The sequence below is a fragment of the Cnephaeus nilssonii genome (genome assembly GCF_951640355.1).
Source record: "Cnephaeus nilssonii genome assembly, chromosome: 4".
Lineage (NCBI taxonomy): Eukaryota > Metazoa > Chordata > Mammalia > Chiroptera > Vespertilionidae > Cnephaeus > Cnephaeus nilssonii.
Window position 1 is genome coordinate 14,818,317 of NC_137075.1, and position 7,115 is coordinate 14,825,431.

General features: G+C 40.4%; 2 pseudogenes across 2 annotated transcripts; both read right to left on the reverse strand.

Moving 5' to 3' along the window:
* Positions 1-563: 563 nt before the first annotated feature.
* LOC307097606 (non-histone chromosomal protein HMG-14-like) lies at positions 564-1,229 on the reverse strand (annotated as a pseudogene). The gene has a single exon. The product of its transcript is annotated as a non-histone chromosomal protein HMG-14-like (transcript).
* Positions 1,230-3,278: 2,049 nt separating this feature from the next.
* On the reverse strand, positions 3,279-3,700 carry LOC307097878 (mitochondrial import inner membrane translocase subunit TIM14-like; annotated as a pseudogene). Its single transcript has 2 exons — positions 3,574-3,700; positions 3,279-3,501 (listed from the first exon to the last, which is right to left on the reverse strand). The product of its transcript is annotated as a mitochondrial import inner membrane translocase subunit TIM14-like (transcript).
* Positions 3,701-7,115: the final 3,415 nt, after the last annotated feature.

Below are 7,115 nucleotides of genomic sequence, written 5' to 3' on the forward strand. Positions count from 1 at the left end.
TGAGGATCAGTACACAGACATTTCAATTTATACAAAATTTGTAACATACATACCAAAAATGTAAAGTCATATAGTTGTGATTCTTTTCTAAACAGTTATTCCAATGACTTTCCAGCTTAAAATTTAGAGGCTAACTTTCCTTAATAGAGTATCAAGTACCAATATCTTCAAATGTTGATACGCTGTTACATCAAAGTCCCACTAATTCACAATTTAATATCATATATACTACATAATCAAATTTTCCATCTTTCACAGCACATAGACAAAGTTATTAGGAAAACTGGACTACCACACCAAAGACGTTACAGATGCACAAAATTCTGACAGGGAGAGCCAAGATCAAGGAGTGGTTTTCTTTAGAAAACAATTCTACCAAATACATGTGAATAGAAGTAATTTAAAATGTTCAAGACATAGCAAACGCATGACTGACTCCAAACTGCCATTTAGTATGCTTTGTATTATAGGATATAAAAACTACCCCATCTATGAAATGTTAAGCTGACACCCAAGACAATCAAAATCTCCCATATTCAATATCCCACTATTTTCTGGTTGCACCAAAAAGTAAACAACCAGCAAATGATTTCACCTCTTTAAAAAAAGCATTTACACTTTTAAAAATGGGATGAGGTGGAATTCCCTCCTTCTTAAAAATGTCTCTAGAGCTACTAAAAAACTTGCATTTACAAAATAGTTGATAAAAGTATTCCTCTGGATTGTACAAGAAGGAAGACAGGGACCACTGATAAGACACGGTATATGACATTAATCAGACTTGGCTTCTTTTTCTCCTGCTTCATCTGAGGTTGGACTCTCCTCGTTTTTAGTTTCTCTGTTTTCCGGAGGTAGATCTTCTTTAGGTTCCTGGTCAGCCACATCGGCCTGCTTTCCCTTTGCTCCCCTTTTCCTTTTTGTTTGCACTTTTTTGTCCGCAGACTTATCCTTTCCTGCCGCCTATTTGGGCTTCCTTTCCACTTTCCAGGAGCAGGTTTGGCTGACAACCTGGCCGACCTCCTCCTCTGCTCCTCCTTGGCCGCCCCCTCCGCAGAGCTGAACTTCCTCTTGGGCTCGTGCTGGGCGCGCCTAGTGGCTTGGTGAACCTGGGCTGCCTGGCCACTGCCGCTGCCCAAGCTGCTGGGACCCACCTCAAATACACTCTTGATCCTTTGATGTCTCTCTTCTCCTTCTGTTATCTCTATGATGCAGATGTTATTATACTTCATATTATCCCAAAGGTCCCTTAAACTATCCTTGTTTTCTTTTCTTTTTCTAATTAAACAAACACACATAAAACAAGGTTTTATATTGACTGGCTGACAAAAATGTGATGTGACCAGAGGCTTATAGGAACCTGTATTTTCCCTAGGAACAGTGGTTCAGTATTTTCAGCTACTTTCTAGAACATAACTTCTTCAAATAACAAATCAACTGTACCTTAATACCCTCCCCCCCTGGAAATAACTAAAAAGATTTATCCTACACAAAAGCCATGGATGCCTCTTCATACTCTTAAAACATAACAAATACATTTGATCAGATTTTAAACAAGATGAAAAATAAACACAAAGCAGATATACCCCACCTTTGAACACCCCTAAACACATTCCAGCACTAAATATAATTACCTCCGTTATTTTTATCTTGAAAGTCTGTTCTCCATTATTAAGAACTTTAAGATGACTTAATAAAATTTAGATGGCAGGTAGCATACATTATCATTTTAAAGCTAAACATAAGTACTACTACTGGCTAGCTATCTCCCTTGGGTGTTTTATATAAGTCCTTTGGTTAAGATCCTTACATTTGTTAGACCAATAGTTAGCCATTTGCCCTCAAATGTCATTTAAATATATCACTGTACAAATTCTCAGAGTCCAAGCTAAGTATTTTGATAACAGGGCATTTCAGTTTAGCTAATTATGTCATAACAAATGCAAAATTTTTGATTATGTAAAAAATAAGTTTTACAAATGGTCAGTTTTTTAAAAGGGCTAGCTGAATACACTGTAAATATTTTCATGATTAGAAATGACATATTCTCATCTTTTATCAAGTTTTTAATGTATGAAATCTGAATTCTGACAGTGAAATGATATATAACATCATCAATTTTTTAGTCCAAGTTGTGACTAAACTGACTTTTAAATTCAGTTCCAAGCAGCTGAGCCAGCTCTCTGTACCTTGGCAGTCTTTCCTCCCAATGAGATGAGTCTAACTATAACAACCTGTACTAATTCCATCACAATATGTATGATGTACTAATTCCATCTATCATACTGTATTTTAATTACTAGTTTATGGGTCTCATCAAATTGGGGTTCCTTGAGAGCAGAGACTTTCATGTTCACTTTGCCATGAAGTAAGTACCAAATTACTTACTAAATGAGTAATGAACAATATTTCTATTCAAATGGTATGTATCCATAATTATTGAGCAACAATCTACAAATATTCTATAATTTGATTTAAAATCCTCAAATGTAAATAAGAAATGTATACCAAGGCTTTGACTTAGTTCATGCTAAATCATTTTTAAAATGTGTAGCTTCAGGACATCTATATAATAAAGAGGTAATATGTTCATTGGTCCTAACAGTGTCACAGTCACGACCAGGCTGTATGCGCACAGGAGCTGGTGGGCAGGGATGGGGGTGGGGATTTCCACCACTGGGACATGAGGCTGCCACAGGGGGCAGCCCTCCCTTCTCCCCGCAGAAGCACCCGCAGGCCTGGGGCGCCCGCCTGGCCCAGAGGGGGGCATCAAGACAGGCTGCGGCGGTGCCCCCAGCAGAATAATATGCAGGCCCGCGGCGCCACCCGGCCCAGAGGGGGGCATTAGGACGGGAGCAGGGTCTTGGCAGAGAGCTCTCAGCACTCCTGCGCTGGGGTCTGAAAGCTCAGAGAAGAAGGGAGAGCACATAGGCAGTTAGGGGATTGAGGCCAGGAGGGGAGTGCAGATAGGCAGTTAGGGGGATCAGGCCAGAAGGGGAGAGCAGATAGGCAGTTAGGGGGATCAGGCCAGGAGGGGAGAGCAGTTAGGGGGATTAGGCAGGCAGGAGAGCAGTTAGGGGCATCAGGCAGGCAGGTGAGCGCTTAGGAGCCAGTGGTTCTGGATTGTGAGAGGGATCCCAGATTGGAGAGGGTACAGGCCAGGCTGAGGGACCCTCCCCCCTTTTGCACAAATTTCATGCACTGGGCCACTAATTTTATTATAAAAAGTTGGTTCTCATATACATAACTAACAAGAACTTAAAATTCATCATACATTTACTTCATTTTTTAGCTTGACCTTCTAGTAAATCTTTTAGCTGCATTGATTTTGGCAGCTATATAAGGAGATCCTCCCCTGCCTGGGTGCTTTAAAAGCATAATTCATTAATGAGCATCTCTTATTTTTCCTTTATTGGCAAGATGGCTTACACCTTGTATTAATGCTGCTTTTTGTTTTGTCATTTTGGGTTTGAACCCATCTCTGTAATAGCCACCACTGAAGGCCCTCTTCAAATGTAGTTCTAAACTTCATATACAGGCAGCAAAGAATTAGCAAAAATGTTTAGGAAGTCTTACAGATTTTGGTAGACTTTGAAAAACTTGTTTGACTTGAGGCTCCACATGCTTCATGGCTTGCAAAACAACAGCCTGCAAACCCTGCAGCAACAATGGTCAATCCAAATGCTACCATTGTACTGGCCATTGCTCCGGCTCAGCTCCCCTGACTCTACCAAGTGCGTGGTTCATTCCAGCCCAGAGGCCACCGTCATGAACTCCACGCTGCTACCAGAAATCAAGACTGCCACCACCAGCAGGGACAAAATGTCCACACACTGGTGTCCCAGAACACACGGTAGTCAAACTATCCTTGTTTTTTAAAACACTTTATTCTTTTTGCTTTTCTGATTGGGTGTTTTTTGCTACCTTGTCTTCCAAATCATTGGTTCAATCCACATGCTTCTTCTAACTATTTATTTATCTGGAGATTTCTCCTGTGTTTCTTTTTTGTTTTTTGTTTTTTAAACTTTTATTTATTTTTAGTTTTTTTTTAATTTAAATTCTTTATTGTTTAAAGTATTATGTAAGTCTCCTTTTTTCCCCCATTGACTTATAGGAACCTGTATTTTCCCCAGCTGTCTCGCCCCCCCCGCTCCCCCCCCCTGCCCTACATGTGCCCTCACACCCCACCCTCCTCTCCCGCCGTCTGTGTCCATTGGGTTTGCTCATATGCATGCATACAAGTCCTTCAGTTGATCTTTTATCCCCTCACACACACACACACACACACACCCCCGCCTTCCCTCATAGGTTGGACAGTCTATTCGATGCTTCTATGACTCTGGTTCTGTTTTTGTTCATCAGTTTATGTTGTTCATTATATTCCATAAATGAGTGAGGTCATGTGATATTTATCTTTCTCTGACTGGCTTATTTTGCTTAGCATAATGCTCTCCAGTTCCATCCATGCTGTTGCAAATGGTAAGAATTCTTCTTTTTTACAGCAGTGTAGTATTCCATTGTGTAGATATACCACAGTGTTTTAATCCACTCATCCACAAATGGAAGTTCCATTTTTAATTTTTTGAGGAAACGCTATACTGTTTTGCACAGTGGCTGCACCAGTCTGCATTCCCACCAGCAATGCATGAGGGTTCCTTTTTCTCTGCATCCTCTCCATCACTTGTCATTTGTTGATGATAGCCATCTGATAGATATGAGATGATACCTCATTGTTGTTTTGATTTGCACCTCTTGGATGATTACTGACTTTGAGCATGTTTTCATATGTCTCTCAGTCTTCTGTATGTCTTCTTTCGAAAAGTGTCTATTTAGATCCTTTGCTCATTTTTTGAATGGATTGTTTATCTTCCTTTTGTTAAGTTGTATGAGTTCCCTATAAATTTTAGAGATTAAACCCCTATCGAAGATAACATTGGCAAATATGTTCTCCCATGCAGTGGGCTTTCTTGTTGTTTTGTTGATGGTTTCTTTTGCTGTGCAGAGGCTTTTTATTGTGATGTAGTCCCATTTGTTTATTTTCTACTTAGTTTCCATTGCCCTAGGAGTTGTGTCGGTAAATATATTGCTACGATAAATGTCTGCTATTTTGGTGCCTATGGGTTCTTCTAGAATTTTTATGGTTTCCTATCTTCAGTTTAAGTCCTTTATCCATTTGAGTTTATTTTTGTGTATGGTGTAAGTTGGTGGTCTGGTTTCATTTTTTTTTCTATGTAATCTGTCCAATTTTCCCAACACCATTTAATGAAGAGACTGTCTTGATTCCATTGTATGTTCTTGCCTCCTTTGTCAAATATTAATTGAGCATAATGGCTTGGCTTGAACTCTGGGTTCTCTGTTCTGCTCCATTCATCTATATGTCTGTTCTTGTGCAGTTTTGAGAACAGTGGCTTTGTAGTATAGCTTTATATCTGGTATTGTGATCCCCCCAACTTTGTTCTTCTTTCTCAAGACTGTGGAGCTATTTGGGATCTTTTTTTTATTCCAGATGAATTTTTGGAGAGTTCTTTCTAGGTCTGTGAAATATGCCATTGGTATTTTAATAGGGATTACATTGAATCTATAGATTGCTTTGGGTAGTTTGGACATTTTAATGATGTTGATTCTTTCAATCCATGAACACGATATATTCTTCCATTTGTTTATGTCTTTTTCTATCTCTTTTTCAGCGTCCTGAAATTTTCTGAGTATAGGTCCTTTACCTCCTTGGTTAAATTTATTGATAGGTATCTTAATTTTTTTGTTGCAATAGTAAATGGAATTGTTTTTTTTGTTTTGTTTTGTATTTTTAGTTTCTTGGTGTATAAAAAAGCCATAGATTTTTGGGTGTTAATTTTGTATCCTGCTACATTGCCGAATTCATTTATTAGTTCTAGTAGTTTTTTGATGGAGTTTTTAGGGTTTTCTATGTACAATATCATGTCATCTGCAAATGATGACAGATGTACTTCTTCTTTTCCAATTTGGATGCCTTTTATTTCTTCTTCTTGTCTGATTGCTATGGCTAGCACTTCTAGTACTATATTGAACAGGAGTGGTGAGAGTGTGCATCCCTGTCTTGTTCCTGTTCTTAGGGGAAATGGTTTTAGTTTTTGCCCATTGAGTTGGGGCATGTTTGTCTCCTCATTTTGACTGCCCCTCTGTGTTTGTTTCTGTGTATTAGGTAGATCTATAATGTCTTCCCATCTTGGTAGGGTAGCCTTATGTAGTAGGTGTCCTGTGGGACCCAGTGATGCAGTCTCCCTGATCACCTGAGCTGGTTGTTCCAGGGATGTCCCTCGTGTGGGTTATGTGAGCCCTCCTGTTGTAGCTGAATCTGAATTGCTGTTGGCCTGTCTGTGCATGGGGCTGACCCTGAGGCTGGTGACTGTGCGGATTGACCCTGACCACAATGTATGAACTGCTGTGCAGGTATCGACCACATGAAGCAGAATTTGCCTCAGCTGATTCTCGTGCCTGCTGAGATCTTCCCTTTGGATATGCCACTTGTGAAGCTAATAGGATCCTGCTCTGATGTTTTCTGAAGCTGGCCACCAGGTGTGTTGGTTCTCGGGCCTCTTGGGACTCTGGTGCAGGTCAATATCAGATTCTACCTGTGATTGATCCTGGGCAATCTGTTTGGAGCTACAAAGTGATCCACAACATATAGTTACCACTGCTGAGGCTGGGAGTGCATGGGAAGGACCAAGTTTTACACCAAGATCAGCTTCCACCAGCACCAAGCCTGGATGTTGGTCAGCCAAAGGCCTTAAGGCACCTTAGATCCACTGCCAGCTACCTCTTCACCTGTTGGCTGCCTGTTCAGCTGTTATTGAAAGAGCCTTTGACAATACTAGAGTTGTATAAAGTAGGTTTTCAGTGAGTCACCAGGTAGGAACGAGTGGTGTTCACCAGACTGATACAGATTCAAACTTGGTGCCACTGTTGGGTCTGAGGCTACTCAAAAAAAGTCCACAGACCTTTGTGGTGGAGTGGAGCCTCAGGGTGTCATCAGGATGAGGCAAGAAGAGTTTATCAGGCCCAAATAGACCAAGATTTGGCTATGTGATGGAGGATTCTGCACCAGTCAGGTGTGTGAGAAAAAAATGGGCCATTCCTAG